This window comes from Pteropus medius, unplaced genomic scaffold (assembly GCF_902729225.1).
Source record: "Pteropus medius unplaced genomic scaffold, Ma_sr-lr_union100, whole genome shotgun sequence".
Classification (NCBI taxonomy): domain Eukaryota; kingdom Metazoa; phylum Chordata; class Mammalia; order Chiroptera; family Pteropodidae; genus Pteropus; species Pteropus medius.
The window spans coordinates 344,119-368,717 of record NW_024349803.1 but is presented as its reverse complement, the minus strand read 5'-3'; the positions used below and the strand labels follow the sequence as shown (position 1 = coordinate 368,717).

At 41.8% G+C, this 24,599-nt stretch overlaps 1 long non-coding RNA gene and 1 pseudogene across 1 annotated transcript; one reads left to right on the top strand and one right to left on the bottom strand.

Annotated features, from left to right (window-relative positions):
- Positions 1–9,091: 9,091 nt before the first annotated feature.
- On the bottom strand, positions 9,092–10,097 carry LOC120581916 (keratin, type I cytoskeletal 18-like; annotated as a pseudogene).
- A 3,872-nt stretch (positions 10,098–13,969) lies between these two features.
- On the top strand, positions 13,970–24,336 carry LOC120581985 (uncharacterized). The gene is made up of 3 exons (XR_005647411.1): positions 13,970–14,111; positions 18,617–18,689; positions 22,685–24,336. It is a non-coding gene; the product is annotated as an uncharacterized LOC120581985 (long non-coding RNA).
- The last annotated feature ends 263 nt before the right edge of the window (positions 24,337–24,599 follow it).

The window sequence follows — 24,599 nt, the reverse complement described above, 5'->3', positions numbered from 1 at the left end:
GATAAAAACCTCATGGTAAAATGTTTAAAGGTAAAAAGGGCAAAAATTGAAAACAGAAGCTTCTGATTGCCTACGACCACCCTCCTTAGTGGTACCAGCTGTTAATATAGTGTTCTGTACTTTTTCAGGAATTTTCTCTGCGTAGTCAAGTGTAAATACATATATATGAGACTCCTTTTTAAAAAATGGGATTGTATTATGCACTCATTTTGTCGGTTATTTTTTTCTGCTTCACAATATATCCAGTGTATTTTTCTGTCAGTGGAGAGATCTTTGCCTCATTCTTCTTGAAGGCTGTGTGTGATATCAGGAAGTGATTTTTGAAAGATAAAACCTGAAGAATGCATGAGATTAGGAAAGCAAAAGGGTGGTTCTTTAAGGATCAGAGTCTGGGAAAAGAAAAACAAAATTGGTCTCCCTGACTCTATCTCCTAACATTTTCTCTCCTCCTGTGTTTCAGACCCTGCTCCCTTTCCCTGCTGCCACATTTTTCCCACCCTAATTTGCAAAGCCATTCAGTTTCCTTTGTCTTGTCCTGTCCCTGGAGAGCTTCATTCTTCATGCCAAAGCAACTTATTAAGTATTTTCCCAAAGAGTCATTTATGCAGAGAAAAATTATACCACTCCCCTAACAGACAAAAGTAGCTGCAGGCAGTTGTGGTTTTAAATAGCAATTAAGAAAAAAAAATCTATTACACACATAAAGCACCTGGCAGTTCACAAATGGTGGTTGGTTGTTACTATTATTATTTACATGTGCTGATGGATGAGTTGGCTGCTGCAAGAACCCATCCTTCATCCTGGAGCACCCACCTCTTGGTTGGCAGCTTTTAAGTGCAGAACTGGTGTTTTATTTGTCTTCATACTCCCGGCTCTTAGCACAGGGCTTGACACAGAGTATATGTGCAGGAAGTGAGTATTGAGTTGAACACTCAAGAGCTCGCGAGTGCTGTTCTGAGCAGACACTCAGAACAAAGTCATGCATGCTTTGGGCCTGCTGTGATCTGAACCCCAATGTGGATGCTTTGGAATAGTAGAGATAAAAATAAAATAAATAAATAAATAAATAAATAAAAGACTTCTGGCCCTGAGCGACTTTGCTATTAAGCTGGGCCTTGTGAAATGTCATATCATATCGCAAACTGTAATAGTCCCTGCTAGCTTTGGTTCTTTTGTCTTTTGGGAAAGGGGATAACCCCCCCCCACCACCACCACCACTTAGGCATAAAATAGATATAGTAACATGCACGAGTCTTAAATGAACAACTAGATGGATTTTTATGGATGTATATACCTTTATAATGACTTCCTCCCTTCCCTGAATCAAAACATTTCCAGCTCCCAGCAGGCTCCCTTGGCCCCTTTTCAGGTATAGCCTCTGCCACAATAGACACCACTATTTCTGACCTCTATAACCATCAACTGTTTTGGAGCTTTTTATTGTTAAACTTAAAAATCTTTAACTTCCACAATTGAAGTCTTCTTTTAAGTAAGGTTTTATTGACCCAAAAATGCTAACCAAAAGACAGATGTTGGGACATGGAGTCAACTACCAGCAGCATGGCTAGGCAGAAAAGACAGCACGTCCATTGTCCCAGAGTTTTATAGGCACTTTATACATCAAGTTAGGGGATGGGGGAAGAAAAAGGTAGTCTGAAAGAATTGACATGAGCTATAGGCAAAGGGTGGGAGAGGGCGAAACAAGGCCAGCTCTGGAATAACAGAGTCTAAAGAAATGTCCTCTCCTGTGGTGTGGCTGTGGGCAGTAGTCCAGAAAGCCCACGTGTAAACAAGCAGAGGCTTCTGGAGCTAGATGGTGCCTAACTAAAATAATCTGTAGAAATAGCCACCTGGAAATGAATCTGAAATCTCAAAAGGCAAAACGAGAATGTTAGAAGTCTTTTGTTAGCTGGTCCACAGCCATTAACAGACTAACAGTTCTGTCTCTCTCATTCTTTGGCCACTGTAATTTAATTTAGAACATTTCAGATTTTCTTTTTTTATCATTATAAATGGAATCACACAATATGTATTCTTTTAGGTCTGGCTTTTTTCATTCGACGTTATACCTATAAGATTCATCCATGTCAGTACTTATTTCTTTTGTGTGTATGTGTTTGTGTGTATGTGTGAGGTGTCATGTTCTATTGAATGAACATATAATATTGGACATTTGGTTTGTTCCAGCTTTTGGCTCTTCTGAATAATGCTGTTATGAACATTCTTTTATACATCTTTTTGTACACTTAAGCACTTACTTCTCTTGGCTATACAGTACATATGGGAGTAGATTTGCTAGGTCATAGAGAATACATGTGTTCCACTTTAGTAAATATTGCCAGTTTTCTAAAGTGGTTGACCCAGTTTTTCTATATCCTTGCTAACACCTGATATCATCAATCCTTTAATTTCAGCCATTTTGATGGATGTGTACTGGTATCTCATTGTTTTCATGTGTTTACACTAATAAGGGTGTTGTCTTCACATACTTATATTATGTACTTATAGGCCTTTTCATATGCTCATTGACCCTTTGGATGTCCTTTTCAATGAGTCTGTTCAACCTTGACCTTCTTACCCAGGGATGTCTCACTCACACTTGAGTGTCCATCCTTGTGTTGATTCCATCCTTGCGTTGATCGCATCTTTGTGCTGCCTCCAGAGATCCAGCTCCTAAACTCCACACTCACATATCCAACTGGCTCTTTGATATCTCTAACAAGATGACCCTCAAGATCAACATCCTGAACTGAATTTTCCATCTCTTCTTCAGCCCCAAATCCATTTTCCTTCCTTTTTTGCTCTGGCCCATCATCTTCATTCTCACTGCCCTTGTTCACAATCTCACATATCTCAAAATATTTGCAAGACCTGTTTCCTTTCCCCACCCCCCACCCCTTGCCTTGAGACCTCTTTTTCAAGTCTCATCTTACATGTCACATCCTCTGGGTTAGGTGTTTCCAATACAGTACATATGTTCCTTCTCATTGTGTCACTTATCATGCTGTGTTGTAATTACCAGTATCATTGCCTGAATCCCTGAATCAGACATCTGTTGTCTTTGCCTACTCAGTGTTCATTCTCTGCTCCTTAGTTAGTACTCTAATTTTCTCCAGGAACCATCCCCCCATTCTCAACCTGTGTGGTCTGGGTGGGGCTGCACAGAAGGGTGGTGTATATATCGCCCAGGCCTTGGCTAGCCACTACCCAACTCAGGGACTGCACATAGCTGGGACACAGTAAAATGTTGCATTTTTAAGAGCATGGGCTTCGCAGTTGGTCATATCTGGGTCTTATCTCTGTCTTTTGCTTGCTTGTGTGAACTTCAACTAGTAATTTATCCTCACTGAGCCTCAGTTTTCTCCTCTGTAGAAATGGATAAAGTAATTGCTCCTGAGTTTGTCTCCGGACAATTGAAGGGGTGCCAATCACAACATATGTTAAATATTGATAGCACGTACTTTACAAGGTAGTTATGCAGATTACATGAGATAATTTCTGTAAGACATTTAGCTCAGTGATGGGCACATAGAAAGCACTCAGTAAATATGAGTTGCTCTTATTAGTTATTTTACACGAATAAGAACTTCTGATAATCATCATAATAGCAGGAGAGTATAGAGTCAGGCAAGTTAATGAGGAAAGCTTTCTGAGGCAATTCTAAGGTTTAATGAATTTGAAAGGCGAGGAGGAACCTATTTTGGCAAAGAACATCAAGGTGTTTTCGGAAGGAAGAAGAATGAACAGGTGTCCGTGTGACCAAAATGAGATACTTGGATACAACTCAGCCCTGTCCTCAGGGCACTGTTGGGCGCCTGCCAATAGTGGGGAATCCCAAAAGCTTCTCTGGCTTGGCTGCTGAAGGAAACAGACATCTCCCACAGAGAAAGGGAAGTCACAGGGCTGCTGTCTGGTGGTACCCGAGATTGAGGCCAAACCGGCCAGCAGACAGATTTCTACTGGGGCAAGGGAGCTGGCAGGGTGAAGGTCTGAGGGTCAGCCCAGGACTCTTTGGTCATGTGGGCAGCTGGGTTGGAGGTTTCTTTCTCCCTGCAAAGTTAGCAGGCCTGGTTCAGTGGCTTCTTCCCAGATGCTGAGACAGCGATCTCCTATGTGACATCCTACAGGCTCTTCTCTAGAGAAAGGAGAGCTCTATACAGGAAAGATCAAAGGGAACTATGAGAGTTTTAAAATTCTGGACTGAGCTTCCAAAAGGTCATCATGAGACTGTGGAAGTGAGCCAGACAGGCTCTTCTTTTTTTCCTTCCTTCCTACCTCCCTCTTTCTTTCTTTTGTTCTTAAAACCTAGTCTGCTGCTTTCCTGTTGGGCCAGCTATCTCCTGTCTGCCCCTCCAGATCCAGACTTCACCCTGTTCTACATCTGACTTGTTTTAACACATCAGCAGGCTCTTTTGCCTTCTGGCTTCAGACTGGGCTCAGCCAACAGGGAGTCTGGATGAAAGGCAAGAAGAGTGAGTGGCTGGGGTATTTTTTTCCTGACTCCCTCCACAGGTTGGCAGTGTGCCTTGATTGATAGTCTCTGCTCTTCTTACGGAGGCCTCTTCTCCCACGCTCCCTCCCTTTAGGTTTAGGTTCAGTCTTTCCTCTGTCCCTCAGGCCTAGGGGTGGTAACAGGTCCTCAGTTATTTTTTAGCCCTGGATCACCGTGGTAGTCTGTGTGGTTCTCCTATACCACCTATATCATCATAAATGAACCCTCTTCAAATTATTCTAATTTGAGTGTGCCATCTGTTTTAGGTGGGACTCTGACTAATACATTTGCCAAATAAGGATTCCTTTGGTTGTCTTAAGCAGGTGGAAGGGGGAGAGAGAGGGAGGAGGGAGGGAGGGAGGGAGAGAGAGAGAGAGAGAGAGAGAGAGAGAGAGAGAGAGAGAGAGAGAGAGAGAGAAATAAGAGAGAGAGGGAGGAGAGAGAGACAGAGAGAGAGAAGGGGAGAAAAAAGAGAGGGAGAAGAGAGAGAATATGAATGTGAATTATTGCCTCATTATTGCCTCATGTACCTGAAACTTGAGGTACAGCCTTTAGACATGACTGTTCAAGTGTTTAGGCAAGAGCTCAAATTTTGCAGCCTTTAGTTTCTTTTCATCCTTTTGCTCTATTTCCTTTGGATTTGCTTTACACTTAGGTACTCTCTCTATCTAGGAATCCATAGCAGCTCCAAGCTTATATCCTTTCAATGTCAAGTCCAAAAACAGGTTCATCTATCCCCCCATGGATTCAACAAAGTTCCAGCATTCTCACTGACTTTGCATGGGTCACAAATCCACTCTCAAACCAATCCGTGTGACTAGAGGAATGTAATAAGCAGTTGGCCAGACATGGGTCACATACTCTCCTCTGGAGCTTGAAATAGAGGTGTCAACCTCACCCAAATCACATGGCCTGAGAGTGGGGGAGGGTGGTTCCCCAAGAGAGTGAAAGTACTCTAGCCAAAAAGAGCAGGCATGTGCTGAGTAGGGCAAAGCCATGTCTATTCTACTTAGCTGTGTGAAACTGTGTCCTCTTCTCCTATAGTACTAAGAATATCTAATGATTATGGAGTGGTTACTATGTGACAGGTGTTACGCTAAGGGTTTTAGATGAATCTTTGTTTGGTTGGTACCATTATCTCCCCCAATTTACAGATGAGCAAACCAGGACTCAATATAGTAGTTTGGAGCCTGGTTTGCAGTGTTGTCATGGGTTTAAAAAAGATATAAGAAAGATAATATGGCCAACATTTATTATGCTCTTACTATGTGCTGGGCCCTGAGCCAAATGCTCTACATGGACTCATATTTAATCCTTACAACAACTCTCTCAGCCCTGGAAACACCTAGCACAGCCCCTGGTCCAGTAGGACTCAATGGTAGCTTCTCTCCTTTTATGCTCCATGACTTTTCTCTTCTTGTTGGTTCAAATATCTCCCCAGTGTTGGCCACACTTGGTTCTTTGAGGTTGCATAGGGTTTCTGAGCTGTTTCCCCTGCTTAGGGCCTGCAAGAGACTGGAGAAGTCCTGATGGGGGGAACAAAGTTCAATCAGAGGAGGGTGGGTGGGAAAATAGACGTGGGGAAGTGATCGATTAGCATCAATGAATCAGTGTTTTTCTCCTGAGTAGCTTTCGACACTTTTAAACATCTCTAGGGGATTGAGGTTTACCTTGCTAGGGAAGTGAGAGGTAGAAGGTTGATGAGTCCAAGGGCCCCCAGCAGGCCGGTATGAGGACCAGATACACATTCTGGTTTACGCTCCAATCCCCTTGACTGCTTCCATCCTAGGCTAGTTGTCCATCCTTTTGTCCAATCTTGTGCCAGAACCTGATGATTCTCTCAAATGGTTTTTGTTATCTGGGAGGTTCTTTGTTGAAAGCTTTGACCACGTTTTCTCCATTGGGATTGAGGGTCGGGACTGTATCTTTCACTTTTTTTGTATTCAGCAACTAAATGCATGTTTAACTGACCTTAAAAAAAGTGAGGATTTATTTAGAACTGCCTGTGAACCAGTTACTTTACTGATCATCAAATTTAATCCTCACAAGAATCTTGCTACATTTTTATCCCTATTTTTACAGAAGAGGAAAGTGTGGCTCTGAGAAGTTAGATAAATTGTCTAAGATCACAAGGCTAGCAAATAGCTGAATGGTAAACTAGTAAGTTTCTTGGACCTCTTCTTGAACTTCAAATTTGCTTCTTCAGCTTCCTATTTGACATATTCACTCAGATGTCCAATGGGCATCTGAAAATTACCACATCCAAGAGTTCCTGGTGTCCATTTCCCCCCAATCTGTTCAGTTAACTGCAACTGCATCTTTCAGTTGCTCATAACAAAACCTTGAGTTATCCTTAATTTCTCTCTTTCTCATATACCCTCACTCCAATACATCAACACATATGGTCAGCGCTATCTTTAAAATATGTCCAAAATTGACCACTACGCACTCTCTACGCACTCCCTACCTGGTCCAAGCCATCATCATTCATGTGGATTACTGGAATAGCCTCCTCACTGGTTTCCATGCTTCTGCCTTTGCCCTCTTTAATCATGACAGAGTCAGATGTCACACCTCTGCTTGAAACCCTTTAATGGGTAAGTTGATGAGTAAAAGCCCAAGTCCTATTTTGAGCTACAAGTTGTACTTTGAGCTGGCTTCCGGAGACTTCTCTCACCTCATATGCAGTCCCCGCCCTCCATTGCCATCACTCTGTTACAGTCGCTTTTCTTCAGACCATGTGTTCTCACTTCAGAGCCTTTGCATATGCTGTTTACTCTGCCTGGGAATCTCTTTCCCCAAATACCCAGATGACCTGCTTCCAGATCTCTTTCAAGTCTTTACTCCAATACCATGCTTTTAGCGAGGCTTTTCCTGGATATCCTACCCAAAATTTCATACCCTTTTCTGATATTTTTTTATTCTCTTTCCCTATGCTACTTTTTTTCCCTCTCTTTAGGACTTAACATCATCTAAGATAATATATATATTATACGTATATATATATTTATAATAAATATGTACATATTTATTCTGGTTTATTGTCAGTTTTGCCCATCAAATGTATGCTCTATTATAGAAGGGTTTTGGTCAGTTTTGTCCACTGCTGAATCACCAGCTTTAACAATGCCTGGCACATGCTAGGTACTTGAAAAATATTTGTTGAATTAATATTTATTTATTTGTTTGTTGAATAAATGAATGAATGAATTTAGAAGAAGAAATGAGGTCCATTGACTATTTCATTGCTCTATACTACCTCTCCAAACTCAATGTTTCTGTGATATACAGATAGCTATTTAATGGTATTCACACGAGGGCCCCCAATGCTTCTAAAGGTTCTTGACAATTAGTCAATAAATAGCACCCTCCTTGCTTGCAGAAGTTCTGAGTCATTTGAGAAATAAGAGGAAGAAATAGGCATATGGAGACCAAAATAGCAGCCTTGTTATTGATGAAACTGATATTGGAGATAGTGGCTTACATTTGTGGATATGTGTGTTTCCTAATATTGATCCTAGAATGAGACCACCTTTACTTCCCATTCATTGGCAGTGCCTGATATTGTAGAACTTAGGGCATAGAGGGCAGCATGCCTCCTCTGGGAAGAGAGGAGTGTGCAGAGCTTGGGAATTTTTTCTTCCAAACTCAGATTGATTAAGTCACTTCTCTCCTTTTAGGGAAGGAGTGAGTTGGAGGCAGAGAGAAGCCAATGGATGTCTTCCTCATGAAGGAAATAATGAGTGTTTCCCATCTAACAATCTCCAACTCTTTTTTTTTTAAATAACAGACTTATTGATATATAATTCACATACCAGAAAATTCACTCTTTTAAGTATACAGTTCTGTGGTTTTTAGTATGTTCACAGAGTTGTGCAACCATCACCACACTCTAATTCCAGAATATTTTCATTCCTCCAATGTCCTTTAAAACACAAAAGTTTTTAATGGTACGAAGTCCAATTTATTTATTTTTTTTGGTTGCTTGTTCTTTTGGTGTCATATCTAAGAAACTATTGCCTAATCCAATGTCATAAAGATTTATTCTGATGTTTTCTTCTGAGAGTTTTATCGTTTTAGCTCTTACATTTAGGTCTATGATACATTTTGAAGTAAATTGTTTATATGTTATGAGTAGGGTTCTAACTACTTTCTTTTGTACATGGATATCCAGTTGTTGTCTTCACACTCTTATCTAAAATTAATTGACCATAAATGTAACAGTTTACTTCTGGATTCTCATTTCTAATCCTTTATATGCATATGCTTATGCTTGTACCACACATTGATTATTTTAGCTACGTAATAGGGTTGCAATTTGTTTCTGTTTTCAAGATTGTTTTGGCTATTCTGTGTCTCTTGCATTTCCATATGAATTTTAAGATCAGCTTGTCAATTTATGCAAAAAAGCCAGCTGACATCCTGAGAGGCTTTGCATTGATAGTGCAGATCAGTTTGGAGACCATTGCCATCTTACTCCCCAGAATGCCATCTGTTCCTTCCAATACATAAACATGGGATTTCTTTCCATTTAAGTCTATGATATATTTTAGGTCTTTTATTTCTTCCAACAATGTTTTGTAGTTTTCAGTGTACAATCTAGTACTTCTTTCCCGCCCCCCCGCTTTTCATCAAGTATAGGTCAGTCTCCAAGGACTTGACCGTACGCCTCAGCTCTGTGAGTGTCATCTCAGCAGCTCCTATCTCAGTGATCTGCAAAGTGACTACTGTAGTGCTCTCCTTAATCTGTTGGGACCAGTACTTGTCTAGCTCCTCTTCATTTTCTGAACCAGCTTGTCATACTGGCTTCGGATGTCTGCCATGATCTTGCTGAGGTCCTGAGATTTGGGAGCATCTAACTCCATGGTCAACCAGAGCTGGCAGTCTGGTTTTGTAGACCATTTACTTCTTCATCATGGTTCTTATTCATGAAGAGCAGTTCCTCCTTGAGAGCCTTGATCTCTGTCTCTAGCTATAGTCAAGTGATATTGGTGTCATCAGTGACCTTTTGGAGCCCATTGATGTCATTCTTCACAGACTGGTACATGGCCAGCTCTATCTCATACTTGACTCTGAAGTCATCAGCAGCAAGACAGGCATTGTCATTATACAAAACGATGCGGGCATTGTCCGCAGAACTTGCAAAAATCTGAGCCCTCAGGTCCTCGATGGTCTTGAAGTAATGTCCCCAGTCTTTGACCGGGGGTTCCTTCAGGTGTTTTCGGATTTTGCTCTCCAATCTCTGATTATCAGCCTCCAGGCCCCTCACCCTCTCCAGGTAGGATGCCAAGTGGTTATTCATGCATTGCAGTCTCCTTTTCAGTCTGGATGTCCCCTATGCCAGACCCTCAGCCATCCCCATGGCAAGGCCCCTGGGCCTCCAGCCACCCTGGATGCTGGTGGAGTGGGATGGAGAGATCCGAGAGCCCGAGTCCCGTGCCCCGGCATATATGCTGGCCACGCTGCTGGCCAGCTGGCCCCGATGGCTGAGTGACTACACAGAGCCCAGGCTCTTGTAGCTGGTGGAGAAGCTGGAGCGGGTGCTGAAACTCTTGTTGTTCGGGGAGGAAAACAAGAAGCCAAGATTCAGGTTTGGGCTGCCCATGATCCCTAACTCTTATCCTCTCTTTTGTTCTTCCCACACATTGCCTTTAGGCCAATCTTCCTAGTGCTTTGCTTTCAAGTTAGAGTAGGATTTGGAGACCTATGTTCCAAACCAAGTATGACTGCTGATTTATTCCTATTTCTTCATGTGTAAAATTCTTTGAAGAAATGACTAATCAAAATAAGATAATTTATATCAAAATTATAAGTTATTTTCTCTGCATCTACTATGTACTAGGCCTGTGTTACCAGGGCCATCACAATGTTCATCTCTAGAGGGTGTTAACTATATAGAAGTCGGTGTGAATAATACCCACTTGGAGACAAGGAGATTGTCCTGATATCAAATGCTTATCTTTAATCCTCACAACAATGCCATGAGACTTATGTTACTAATACTGTTTCAGATACAAGAAAATTGAGGTTCAGAGTAGTTAAATGATTTTAAGGTTATATAATTGGTAAGTCTCAAAATGTAGATTTGAAATCAAGTCTTTCTGATTCCATCATATTCAACTGTCTTTTGAAAAATATTATTTTAAGATTTTAAACAAATTTTATCTTGAAAAATAATACATGCACATTAGGCAAACAACTTAACTATACAAAAATGTATGTCGTGAAAGTAGTTCTTATTGCCATGTCCTCAGTACTGCCACCCCCAGAAGCAGTCATTATTTTCTGGTGTTTCCTTCTAATATATTCTATGCATAACTAAATAAGTATGTCTATAGTTACACAGATCCTTATTTAAGACACACACTCATACTCGACTATTACACATCTTGCTATTTAAAAAAAAATTTAACAACGAATCTTGGAGATCTGTCCACAGCAGCACATACAGATCTGCCTCATTCTTTTTAACAACTGCATGCTATTCCATTTTGTCCAAACACTCCCATACTAAGAGATATTTAGACTGTTTCCAGTTTTTTGCTGTTACCAACAATTCCACAGCAAACATCCTTGTGTGAATTTATTTGTACATGTCAAGCTGTCTTGGGAAATACTTTGATAAGTAAAAAGAACCATACAAGGGCAAGCTCTTTATGATTAGGATGATTGCAGTTATCTTTCTGCAGCCCTACCTTCTGCAGTCCTGACCATCAGTAGGAAAACTCTCCAGCACTTGCTCTAGCAGCTGGGACAGAGTGTCTCCGGGGAGCCTCTGGCCTGGAGTGGATAGCACTGTCTAGATGGGTTTGTAGTCATTAGGCTCAGCCTGGCTGAATCCAGATTATGGCCTGTTTTGGGGTGGAGTGCTGAGCTACTGATGCTGGTGTACAGCACACTGATGACTGAAGGGGTAGCCAAAAGTCATGCTCTGGGATGACCTTGGCTGTCAGAGTACGTTGGGTGCTGCTGTTAAGCTAGATCACGCTCTGACCTGTTCTGACCAGGAGAGGGTAGTAGTAAGCTGCCTAGTGCTTGAGCCGGGCTCGTGAGAGGCTCTCCTCCCTGTATGAGTTGTTTCTGTCTGGAGCAGCTCCACAGAGGACTGGGCAGCTGGGTAAATCTCCCTATTCTTCAAGAAGGAAGATGTGTTAGAGGAAATCTGATAGAATGTGCATTGAGGACCAATATAGGAGAAAATAAAATCAATGTAGCTGCCCACCCCCTATGAAAATAGTTTTATTTTTTTAATCGCAAATATAATGCACATGCATTATTAAAACAAATAATAAATACAATTTCAAAGAAGAAAAAAAAAAACTACCTGAAATCCCATGGCATGAGATAAACACTGTTCGCATTTTTGGCAATAGTTTTGTAAACTGCTTTTTCCCACTTGGAAGATGTTGTGGACATCTATCCTTGTCAATACCTTAATGTTAGAGGCCTCAGGACTTGTACTTACGTAAATGCTTCTTAAATTTTTCCACCCAAGTTACCCCAAAGGCAGAGAAGATGAATGAATGCATTGCTGGGTGGGTGATATGTGAGACAGTGTGTGTGGTGCTGGAATGCAAGAGAGAGGAAGGACCTTCTTTGACATATTGGGCTTTTACCTTAAGAATACAGACAGATTTTGCATTATACTGCACAACATTTTGCATTCTACTCCATGTTTATTTTTATTTTAAAATATTGTCTTTTCTCCTCCAAATCTCCATAACATTCTATTGTATGTAAGTACTATCATCTATTAAGCAAAACACAGTGTTGGACTCTTAAGTCATCTCCAATTTTTCTCTAATATAGACACTGCTGCAATGAGCATCTTTATGCATATGTATTTTATCTTGTCTTATTACATATAATAGAGTTCCAGAATGAGTACTTTGAAAAATAAAAATAAGCCTTTCCTTTTCAATGTTCTTGAAAAATTGGTACAAATGAGATGAAAAAGGTGCTGGTGGGGAAAAGGGTTGTCCCTTTAAGCTTCCTTTTCTAGTCCTGGCGGGGACCTAACAGTGGACTGGCTCTAGGGTTGGATCTAATCTCTCTTCAGCATTCAGCACATAGTGATTACATGGCTTCGGTGCCCACTGCTGTGCTAAACTCTTCTTTCCACCTTATCTCATTCAGTCTTCACAACAACCTGGTAGGGTAGGCATTCTTATTCTGTTTTACAGAGTGGGGAGCCAGTTTAGTGACTCCAGGTGTTTTGGCTAAGGTTACACAGCTAGTAATTGGACGTGGGGGTATCTCGATTCAGGAAGCCAGCGTCTTTGTCAACCTAGTGAACAGGACACCTTGGCTGTAGACTTGTTCCTAGGACAGTTGTCTAAAAACCTTTTAGTTACAAGTCAAAACAAAACAAAACAAAAATCCCCAAAACACTAAAGCTATTTTAGGTTTTTTAAAAAAGCAAGGTAGGGGAAGAGTTATATGCACGCAGAGAAATCTCATGGAACTCAAGAGGAGAAGTAATAAGTCTCATGAGGGATGAGGAAGCAGCTCTCTCTGTTGCTCTCTTTTTCCCTAATTTTTTTTTCTTTTCTCTGTCTCTCTCTGTCTGTCTCTGTCTCTGTCTCTATCTGTCTCTGTCTCTGTCTCCTTCTCTCTCTCTCTCTCTCTCTCTCTCTAGAAAATCATAGCCTCCGGCCTCTGCTGCCATGTGTGCGTCAGCCTCATTCTTCTTCAGATGATCAGCTTCTCTGATGCTCCATGAATGTAACCTTGTTCTAGCTCCCAATTTTACATCCGCTCAGTTTAAGCATGCAGCAGTTCAGAAGGAAGTAGTATCATTCAGTCCTAAACCTGAATCCCCGGGAGAGAGAATCTGATCTGATTATACTGCAATACATGTCTACTTATGGTCCAATAGGTTGCGGCCTTGGGGTGCAGGGTTTGGAAGTAGAAACATGGCTGTTAGTCTAATCTGTGAGTAGGGGGCAGTTCTTCAAAAAAGAAGATCATCATAGGCTGAGAAGATTCCTACAAAAGTGTATGTCTATGTCTACCATAACTCTCTATTTATAAAATCCAAATGTTAACCAGCACTCTTTTGGATATAAGTGACAGAATCTTAAGATGACAAACAAAAAAAGGGAATTTATTTTCTCTACCAGAGCAGTCAAGTTTTCGGCTTCAGGCATAGCTAGATCCACTTGTTTAAAAAAAAAATACAATTAGGAACCTATCTCTTTCCATTTCTCAGACGTTTTTCTGTGTTTGCTTCATTCCTAGGTAGGCTTCCTCCTCATGGTGGTAATATGACTGTTAGCAGCTCTAGGCTTATATTCTCATGACTTAGTTTTCTCTGTGGAAAGCAAATTTCTCCTTTCCAGTCATTTTGGCTCTGATTGGTTTTGATTGAGTTATAAGCCCATCCTGAACCAATCACTGTGGCCAGGGGACAGTTTCCTCTGATTGGCTAGTCCTGGGTCACATGACCATTTCTAGAGCTGTCGTGGGTCAGCCACATTGACTGGAGTGGGGGAAGGACAATTCTCCAAAGGAAAACTGGAGTGCTATTAACAGAGGTTCCAGAAACTACTATTTTAAAACTGAATTGAAACTTGCACCAATAACCTTCTTAGGATATGTTAAAGAATCCTGGAGAAGGGTGAGGAGATGACTTTTATTCTTTTATTCCATATACATTTATTGGGGGTTCTATATGTGCTCAGGGGATACAATGGTGAATCAGAGAGACAAGGTCCTTGTTCTCATGGAGCTTAAATTCCAGTAGTGTACCAACAAATAAATGGTTCTTGAGCACCTACTATGCACAAAACGCTATGTTTCAACTCTAGTTCCTTTCTCCTCCCTTCTTTATAGAAATAAAATGTGCACTTTTTTTTTTAGGCGCTTACTATACACCAAGGCAGATAAAATCATGATAAGTAATAAGAGCAAATGGTAAATACCCAGAGAGTTAAACAAACAAGAAAGTGCTATGAGAGAGAGGACTGGGCTGAAGAGGATTACTACTACTACTAATGGGAATAGTAGTAATAATAATAATAATAATAATAATAATAATAATAATAATAATAATATAATAGCAGCTAACATTCATTCCATGTTTGCTGGGTGCCAGACACCGTGTTAAGAACTTTCTGAGCAACATCTCCTTTAATCCCAATAACAACCCTATGAAGAAACTACCCCTTTGACAGAGGAAGGAATTGAGGCTCAGGGAGGTGAAGTGACTTGCTCATGAGCACACAGCTGGGGGGTTGCAGAGTCACCACTTGAACTCAGGTCTGTCGGACTTCTGAGCCCATAACTTTAACTATTATGCAGTTCTTGTCTTAGAAAGCAGGGCAGGAGATATTGGGCCTGAAAACATGGGCTTTTGGTAAACCTGGGAGGCAAGGAACCTGTGGGAACAGGCTTTGTTTTTTCATCTAAGCAGAGGGCTTTCTCTGTTTCTCCATACAAATAGCAGAAAATGGCTGTCCCCAGCTTTGGGTCCAGTGCCTAAACCTGACTGATTACAAACTGGCAACCCTGTAGGCCAGATATGATGCACAAGATATTCTTAGCCTGTGGCATTTAAAAGAATGAATTGGTGCCCAATATTCAAAAATTGAGAAATTTGAAATAAAAATCTGGAAAATCGGAATATCTGTCAAGTCTGGGCCTATATTCCCATGGCAACCATCTGCCAGAGCAGAGTAGCAGCTGCTTCTTTTAGACAAGGCACAGACTTTCCATTTACCACAATTGCCCATTCCCTACTGTCTCTCATTGGACTGTTTCACTCATTACTGAAGTGACCCTTGGAGGTATTTGAATTAGAGTCACTATGTCCCAGTTTCAGAATCCTAGGAGACAGAATTCAGCCCAGCTTGGGTCAAATGTGCACCTCTGGTTCAAAACACCATGGTGATGGGCAGGATAGGCTTCAGTGAGGTCAACAAGGAACCTAGGGGCACCTCTTCAGCAAGGTCTGTGGGCAACAGTGGGTCCTCAGGAAAGGGACTGTAGTTGGGCAGACACTCCAAGACAAGTCTAGTAGAAAGGCGGAAGAAGTTCAGGCCTAGGGCTCACCTATAAGGCGTGTAATCATCTAGGCTTCAAGTCATGATGAAGGCCTGAACTGAAGCAGAAACAGTGAGGATGGAGAGGAAAGAGGGAGATTTATAAGATGTTAAGATCATGGTGATTTGTAGGTAGGGCAGGGACAAAGCAAGGATGATGTTTGAGCCTCTGGCTTGGGTAACAGGAGAAAAGGTGATGTCATTCATCAAGGTCAGGAACATAGGAGAAGGAGCAGGTTTGAGGGGGAGGTACAGAGTTCAGTTTTGGGCATGTTGAGCTTGTTCTTGGTTGGGATCATGCAAGTAGAGCTGCTTAGTAGGCAGGTAGCATTAGGGGGAAAATATGGGCTGGAGATATAGTCTGGGAAATCTTTAGCAAAGAGGTGGAAGTTAAAGACCTGGGCAACGATTAAACCTGGGAGGCAGTATGGACAATAAGAAGGGAAGAGGAGTAAGAGCAGAACCCCAAAAAGCAACAATTAAGGAGCGGAAAGCAGCCAGAAATCCGTGCTAAAAAATGCTGGTTGCAGAGGGAGAAGGAGAACCAGGGGGCTGTGGCTTCACAAAAGTCCAGGAAGGAGACTTTAAAGAAGAGAGTGGTTAACAGTGCCAAGTGTTTAGAGAAAGCCAGAAGGAAAAGCCTAGAGACAATCTTTTAGATTTGGCATTAAGAGATCATCAGTGAGTGTGATGGGAGTGGAGTAGTTGGGCAGAAGTCAAGTTACAGGGGCTGAGAAATGAGTGGGCAGGGAGTATGGGAGACAGAGTGTCGACTCTCCCTAGAACTGGGGTGTGGAGGGAAGGAGAGAGTTTGTCCAGGGGCAGAAGAGTTTGTGACAGACAAGATTCCTTGGGAAGGCCTGGCTGTGGGTAGAGACCCAGGTGTAGCTAATGTCTTGTTCCGGGTACGGGAGGGCCTGGGAAGGACTTAGCTGCCAGGTGCTGTCTTGTTTGTGGAACCAAAATGAAAGCTCACTCTAGGGGCCAGCAAAGGGAATTGCCCTAAGAAGAGGCCTCGGCTTTGTGGCTGGGTTTTTCCCACTCTGCATCTAGTTTCCTTGATCCACTGATTATCTCGGGCTGGTTTTGCTGAATGACTCAGGAGCTTGAGCAAGCTTTTTGTACTGGGTTTCACAGCTCTGGGGGAGGGGAAGTCTGATTCTTTCTTGATAACCGAGAAACAGTCATTAGATATTCAAAGAAGGACAATTAGCCCCAGCTTCAGGGGGGAAAAAAAAAAAGGTCTCTAAGCACTGGAGGAATCTGGTGCTTAGATCCGGGAGCAAATAGCTGATGATGCTGGGACGCTTTTCTCCTCTGCCGCTCTATAGGTCTTAATAAAAATAATAATATCTAACAGTTATTGAGGGTTTTTATAATTGTCAGGCACTGTTCAATGGGTCTATAGGCTTTATCTCTGGCATTGAGTACTCTTACTATCCTGTTTGACAGGAGGAAGTTGAGAGTTAGAGAGGTGAAGTGACTTGCCTGGGGCATCCAGCCAGTAACTGGAAGAGCTGAGAATTGACGGCCAGAAGCCCACGTTCTTTACCACTATGCAACACTGCATTTCTCAGGATATGTCTAGGTGACTCGGCAAGGCTGTAAGATTGATGAAGATCCTAGGCAAATAGCTGGAAAACAAGGTTCTTAACCTTCTCTCCAGCTAGGATTTCTACTGAGAAGGAAGGGACAGGATCCTCTGAGCTTGTTCTGAGGCTCCTCATCACCTGAGACCCCCTTCTGTGGCTCCCTCCCCTGACCTTCTTAGCTTGGGGATAAAGGGCTTATTCATTGGGCCTCCCAGAGCTGGATCTGGAAGCTGGCCCCAGCATCAATCAGAAGCCTGCTCTCCCTGCCCCTCCCTCTGGACTCCACACCTGGTATCTCTTTCTTGTGTCCCTGAGCCTAGGGCGCGTGAGGCCCAGGCGGGCACAGTATCACTTTCTCCCTAAACTAACTGTCCCTGAAGCAGGGACAGTTTTGTGTGCTGCCCACCCCCACTGTCAGCACACACTTCCAAGGGTTCCTGTGGAATCCAATCTCCAGTAAACACCCAAAGAGGAGGAAGTGGGCCAAGCAATGAGCCTGTGATTGCATCAGAGCTGACGTACTCCCTCTGCCTTTTCCCCCATCTCAGTCTCCAAAGAGGCCCCATGGGGCCAAGCCCAGGCCCTCTTCCCTTCATTCAGCCTAGGAGAGAGGCTAAGGCTAACTTGAAAAAGTAATGTTTACAGAGTGCCAACCAGGCTCCATGTAACAATAATAACAATAATATCTGATTTAGGACACATTAGGCGCTGGATCAGGAGCTCTACTTCTGTAATAAGAAGCGACTAGCATTTATTATATGCTGGTGCTATGTGGTTTACATGTATCTCATCTAATTCTAGCAACACTCTTAAAAGTTGTTATAATTATGATTACCCTTTACAGGTGAGGAAACAGACTCAGAGGAGTTAACTCAGGTGACTTACTTGGGCACTGAAGAGTCAAGGTTTGGATCTGGGTCTCTTTGCTCTTTGCTTCATTGTTATATATAACTTTGATTTATAGATGGGGAAACTGAAGCTCAGGAAAGTGGATTAACTTGCCTGAGGTCAAAGTGTAAATCTCAACTCTCGTCACCCTTAATATGATGCCTTCATGCCGAACTCTAGTGGGCCCAAGAGGAAGGAATCCTTGCTGGAGTATTCCTAAGAGTCTCAATGCAGTGTGGGTTTCGTATCATTTTTCCCCTCCCCTATTTCTAGGCAGTGATAGAATCAGAACCTGCCTCTGTGAAGTCACTTACTGTAGCGGCTTGTGGTCATCTAATGACCCAGCCTTCCCTCTGGACTGCCAGCTCTCTGGCTATTCAGTCATCTCTCTGTACCTGCTAGTGCCTGACCCAGAGGAGGGCTTCTTCAAATGAATAAATGGATTCATTAAAGAGCTGGGATTTGAGCCTAAGTCTTTTGGGCTCTGCTACAGGGCCCTCTCACCCAGTGAAGCCTAGTTACACAAGCTGAGAAGCAAATGGCCAAAGCAGCAGGCGAGCCGACTTAGAATCCTTTCCCTCTCCTCCCTTTTTCTTTTTCAGAAGCCAAGGAGAAACATGAAAACTCAAATATGCCCTGAACCAGTCTCAACCCCCAAGTCAAGGAATGCAAAAGGTGAGGAGTTGCCATGGTAACAGTAGTGCCAGGTGTGTTGGTGAATACTTACTTAGTTCCTGCAGCAGTGGCAGGGAAGGCCTGCCCAGTGCCTGTTTGAGGGCCTGAATTTTCTGGCTATAGGGGAGCTGCATTTCATTTGTTCCTCTAAATGGGACATTACAGGAGACTTTGCTTTTCATTGCTTTCATTTTCTTATAAGTGGATAAAAACCATTTTCCTTCCCCTCCCACCCACTTAGAGAAACGCCAGGGAAAAAACAAGCATTCCCATCATAGGCTCTGCCGCCACTGATCATGAAACCCCATCATCGCTTAAATCGCTCTATTTTAAAGGTTTGTGAAAACTGCACCAAATTGATTTTTCCCATATCACTTCTCTCTGTTATTTCTGTGGTTTCTCTTCTTCACTGCTGCATTTCCCAGGGGCAGGAGAACAAGTCTATATGGAAACTTGAGGTACTCTTATGTGGTTTGGGAACCAAAAAAATACAATTTTTGAGAGAGTACCAAATTGTTTTTCTTTCTTTTACTTACTCAGGTACTTACATACTTATTTTTACCCTGGGTCTGTTGAAAAGGATTTGGCTCACAGATTCTAAACTCAATTTAGCTTCAGGCCTTAATTGTTCCTGAGCAGAGACTCTATGGCCACAGGGATGTAAAGAACTTTAGAAGTCACCTGACTTTTACATGTTATCAATAGTCAAAACTTTAAAAAATGAGGAAGGGACAGATATGGTTGCCAGCTTTTAGTCTGGCCAATCAAGAACACTAAAGGAACATTAAAATATCATGTACTGCCGCCATTGCTTCATAAAAGGAAGGACATTTTAATATAAAAAAAAAGCGGGAAGGCTATATGCTCAGAATGACTGTCCCTTAAACAATATATTTAGCATATGAAAATTCACTTCTTTATCCTTATTTTTCTTCTTTCTTCATGCCCTCGTACCAGTCTCAGGGTGAACATTTGAGAACCACAGATTTGGTTAATTGTTCTTACCAGTATTTCTTGGAGAAAGTGTGTTGGCTTCTTCCTGGATACCTCTGGTGGCTGGGATGCTCACCACCTTCTCTCTTTAGATAATTCAAGCTGTTGCTTCTTTTTTTTTTATCATCCCTCTATTGCCTGTCCCTCCTCTGTGCTTCCTTATTTCCCCTGCAGTTACTACTTTTGTAGTTCTTATCTTAGTGTAATTGCGGGTTAACACATTCATCAACAACTGGACTCTCAACTTCTTGAGGGCAAGATCTACATCTTTTCACTGTTGGATCCTCAGGCTCATCACATGGCAGAAGCTCATCAATAATTATTGACTGAAAGAATGAACTTCTACGGACCAGACTAATGATACAGTGAAATAACAGTCATAATAATCACGAAAATAACTAACATTTATTTAATGTGTACAATATTTTAAGTACTCTATATGATTTGGATCAGAAACAGACTTTTATGTCAGGCCATTTAAAAAAAGATGAAAATGAAAATATATGAAGCATGTTATTTTAAAAGGAACAGTTTATCTGGGAATTTATCCTATAGAATTCCCCTAAAAGGGAATGTTTATGCAAAAATGGCCATTGCAGTACTGTTTGTAATAGCAAAATATTGGAAACAATCCAAATATCTATCGCTAGAGAACCTGTTAAATAAATTGTAGTTGAGCCATACAATGTAGGCGGCCTTTAAAAGAGTAAAATAGGTCTAAATGAATTGACATGGACTGCCCAAGACATATTGTTTAGAGAAATCCATTTCTATTAAATACACACACGTGAACACATATATGAATACACAGGAAAATATGAATGTACAGAGAAAAATCTGAAGGAGCAATACAAATTGTTAATAGTGGTTCTTTGGGTATAATTGTTGGGGACTTTATTTTATTAATAATTTATTTCTATAATTCAAAAAAATTTTTTTCCTAGCTTTATTGAAATATACTAGACAACTAGTTGCTCATATTTACATTGTACAATTCAATGAATTTTTTTCAATTATATTTGGCATATAATAATATATTAGTTTCAGTCATACAGCATAGTGATTAGAGATCTATATAACTCTTAAAGTAATCACCCCCACTAATTTAGTACCCCACTTCCCCTTACATATTTATTACATTATTAACTATTTTCTTTATGCTACACTTTATATCTCCATGTCTATTTTGCAACTATTCGTACTTCTTAATCCCTTTGCCCTTTTTCGCTGTCCCCCCCAGCCTCCCTTCCATCTAGTAGCCCTCAAAATATTCTCTGTATCTATGAGTTTATTTCCATTTTTTTTGTTGTTTATTTTGTTCTTTAGATTCCACATGTACACGAAATCATGAGATATTTGTCTTTCTCTATCTGACTTATTTCATCCAGCACAATACCCTCTAGGTACATGAAAGCAATATCTTTTTTCTTACTCTTTCTTTCAGTCAAAAAATCTTTATAAGAAGCTTGTCTTATTTTTAACAGCTTTATTGAAGTATAATTTACATACTATAAAATTCATGTATCATTTTAAGGCGGGAGGGCAGGGAAAGATTTTTAAAACACAACTAGAAGGTAAAGCTTCTGACACTGAAGCTAATCTAATCTTTTGTCTCTTTATCTGCCCTTCCATTTCCTTACCCACAATGGGTCACCTTACCCCTTCTCAACAACTCTGTGTGGCCTGGAAAACTCCTTTCCTTTACCTGGGCCTATAAAAGGAGGGGTTGCACTAGCTGACTTCTGAAGTTCTTGTAGACATTAATTCGGTGAGTTCATAGTCCTTTTGCTCTCCTTCCTATCCAAACTCATTTTTAGGGAGGATCTGATCATCTCATTCTCATTACATGAAAATAAACTGGTGAGGCCCAGTTTATTTTTCTCTCTTGTTTGCACTTGAACAAAAAATGAACTATTATTTAGCTTTAAACCAAGAAAGAAACCTTCAATTGTGCAATTTATATGCACACATGCTGAGGATGGAGTAAGGGATATGTTTTGAAGGGCATGGCAACAGTTTCGGCATCCTTGAAAAACACAGCAGTAGTCACACAGTTAGGATCACTGGTGTGGAGATGAGTACTCAAAGTTACTACTAGGTAAAATGGGACCCACTGCAGAGGAAAAGTCAAGGTTCTGGCCATAGCACCTGACAGAATTAAGATAACTATACCTTTGGAGAAGGGGTGCTCTCAATTTCATAGTGTGACCTTGATTGCCCCATTTAACCTGGTCCTTTGATGTCTCAGTGTGTAGAAACATTATCACAGGAAGAGAGCATATATTAAACATTTATATACACACACAGATAATCTAAGTCACTCTGAAACAGGTTGCCATAATGACAAGAGCTTACACTGCTAAACCAACATCCAGAATGTAGGTAGATTGTAACCACATTCTCATTTGAGAATCAGAGGGCATAGTGGTTGAGGGTGTGGGGCCCTGGACAAACACTCCCTGGGTTCAAACCTGGCTCTATCATATAGCATCTAGGTGACCTTGGCAAGTTTGGTTTACTGCTTTCGCTGTTATTAATCTGTTTCCCCTTATGCAAAATAAGGAAAATAATAATTTCCACCTTCTAGGATTGTTGTGAAAATTAGTTAACACGTATTAAGTGCTTAGAACAGTGCTTGGCACATAGGAAGTGGCCAATAAATGTTAGCTGTGAACATCATTATCTCTTAGTCCCTTCGTTGTGTAGAGATTTGCTGCTTCACTTCCAACAGCTCTTGTTTCGGTTATTAATAAATTCCTCGACATTTTCCAACTGCCAAACGGGGAAACTAATTCTCAAGGTATCCGAGAATGCTATGAACCTAACCCAGCAGGCAGGACAGCGCCAGAGGTTAAAGACCTGGCTTGGAGCCTGCAGCTGATTCTTAGGATCGCCTTGAGCAGATCCTGGCGCTCTCTGGGTCTCGGCTGCCTCATCTTTAGTAAGATAAAATAAAGAAGTTGAGTTATGTTTTTTAACTTTTCCCTCTCCCTCGCTGCCAGTACCTGAAGTCGTTTCCCTTTTGGATTTCTGGCTGAAATCCAGTTACACCTGACGGCGGTGGAGATGGGATCCTGATAGCTGATTGGCCGCAGGAAGGATCAAAAGAGAGGTCGTGGCCTTCCAAGTGCACTCAGGCACGAGCCGAGATTCAGCTGCAGCTTTCCAGTTCATTCCCGCCGGAGGAGAGGGAACTCTCCGCCCGCGGCCCCACCCCCGGAGCCAGCCTTGAATTCTCTCGGTATTCACAGCTCCTCTCCCTCTCGGCTGGGCTCCCCCCAACATAACCCAGGGAGGCCCCTGAGAATAAACTGCCGGGGTGTGTGCACGACTCTTATGGGCTTCTCGCAAAAGCCGATTGGCAAGGGGAAACGTAATGGGGGTGGGGGTTCCTTTAGACGTCGGTAACCGGCGCCCTGCCCCCTACGCCTCCACCCCAGTGAAAGAGGGCTGTAAAATTCCGGAAGAGAGATTAGAGGCAGGGGATGGGTGGGGCAGTGAATCAGTACATTCCTTCCTCCCCCTGCCTCCTCCTCCCCGGCTATCACTTTGGGAGGGTTGGGTCTTCTCCTGGCCTTCTCCTGACCGGTCCACTGGCAGGGTCCAGGCAAGCTAAGTAGTGCTGGGCGGGACCCTCCAAAACTCAGCTGACTTTTGTAGAGCCTGGATTGCTTATTTTTCAGATTATGACCCCATTTGGTTTCAGGTTCAGGAATTTTGGTCGTTGCTTCCAACTGAGGCCTTTCCATAAGAGTGCCTCCCACTTATTGAGCAGGCGCCTACTGTGAGATAGGGTCCATGCTGGGTCAGTCTTATCTTCCTAAAACTTTGCGCTGTAGGTCTGTCTTATCCCTTGTCAGAGGCAAGGAATCTGGAAGCTCAGAGATGTGAAGTTACTTGCCCAAGGTCACACAGTGGCAGAGCCAAGAATAATCCCAGCGCTATTGATCCTATAAATTTCCCACAACACCCTGTGGTTTCCTTCACCTTAGGACATTGAAAGGCAACACTTAATTAAGGGGTAGGGAAGTAACCATGTACCGACCACCTCCCACTCATGCTAGGTACTTGAAATATATTGTCTTTAATAATTTAATTTTTTCACAACATCCCTTTGAGATAGATGTGATCACTATTCCCATATTACATATGAAGAAACTTTAGAAGTTAGGAATTTAAGGGGCAGACCTGAGATTCTTGTACATAGTACAAAACCACAGTTAATGTTTGTATAGCATTTGACGGTTTACAAAACAATTTCAAGATCTTCATTTCAGAGCAATCCCATTTCACAGATGAGGATAGAAGTTCATTCATGAGATTAAGTCGTCTGTCCAAGGTCACAAATCCAATAGTCAGTAACAGAGCCTACAATTTTGAAATAAACTCTATAGAGCCAATAACAGCAAAGCTCATGCTATTTGTTCATTACACAGTGCCAAGCAGCATTCTAATAATTGTATTAATTGCTAACATTTATTGAACACTTACTCTGTGTCCAGTGTGGTGTTACTTGAGTTATATACACAAACTCCTGGGATGCTTAAAATTACTTTATGAGCTACGTACTGTTACCTTTTCCATTTTGCAGATGGAGAAACAGACTAGATGAAGTAACTTCTCAAAGTTATACAGCAACTAAATGGCAATGCAAGGATGCCAGATGAAATAGTCTAGAGTCCCAGGGTGGGAACTAGGCACCTGAGTTGTGTCCCCACCTCTGTCTAAAACTACTTCTCTAAGGATTTTGGTTTCTCATACCACCATTGTTTCTTTCTCTAACCTCTGTGTGTGGCAGGCCCACACAGCTCCTGCTTTTAAGGAGCTAACGCTCTATAAAGTCAGGAATACCGCCAGCTTTGCCTCACATAGGTGCTGGGCGGATTAATAAGCTAATAGCACTTGGAATGCTTCAGC